This window comes from Notothenia coriiceps, unplaced genomic scaffold, assembly GCF_000735185.1.
Source record: "Notothenia coriiceps isolate Sejong01 unplaced genomic scaffold, NC01 NC01_scaffold00003528, whole genome shotgun sequence".
Taxonomy (NCBI): domain Eukaryota; kingdom Metazoa; phylum Chordata; class Actinopteri; order Perciformes; family Nototheniidae; genus Notothenia; species Notothenia coriiceps.
The window spans coordinates 27,288-28,129 of record NW_011336229.1 but is presented as its reverse complement, the minus strand read 5'-3'; positions in this window follow the sequence as shown (position 1 = coordinate 28,129).

The following is an 842-nucleotide window of genomic DNA, read 5'->3' as shown; positions in this document are numbered from 1 at the left end:
TCAATGGGGCAGGTTTTTGGATTTAATTATACGATCGCTCCAACGCAGTATTTTGACCTGCTTTTCTTCTCGCGCGTCCGACCACCCCTGGTTACCAGAACATTCCCTCATTCTATAGCTATGAATCTTTACCATGGTCGTCCGAAAATCTCGGTCCAACGCTTTTTGGTATGATTGGTTATTTGTGTTACACCGAGTACATCCTTTATTCAAATTTGCAACCCTTACAGTGGTCGTAAGAGAAATGACCCGGTCAAGATGGGGGTGACGGGTGATATTACCCATTGTACACTCTGCCTGTCGACGTGACTCGGCCCTGTGGTAACTGGAGGTCTATGACGGTTGAGTATGGGACGTGACCCCTCATCCCTAAATGACCCCAATCCTCACCCCTTGATCCATACTTTAGTTCCGACTTTGTTTTCTCCCCTTCCTTTCTTCGCGGTTGTGACAAGAGCATTATGACACTAGTGTAAACAAAACTTTTGTCAACGCTACAAAGGTCCTCGAAGCTCGGGACCCCCCAAAGCTAATGACTTATCTTGTTACAAGCCTATGGTAAAGTCCTATTCCAGTGTGGACGTTTTAGTAGTCTGTACAGAAATTCATCGACTTGTATATTGGACCGTTACTGTGATTGGATCATGCTGTCCTTACTGTAGTATTATATATAAACTGGTATTTTTCCATCTTTGTCACCGATCCTAATAAATGGTTTTCAGGACTAGTAGCTACGGTTTGGAGAGAGACTCCAACAGCTTTGTGGTCGTCCCGTCAGGAGGAACTGAACTTTACCGATCCGTAACAAGAGGGACACACTTCTATTTTCGTTTGGGGTAGTC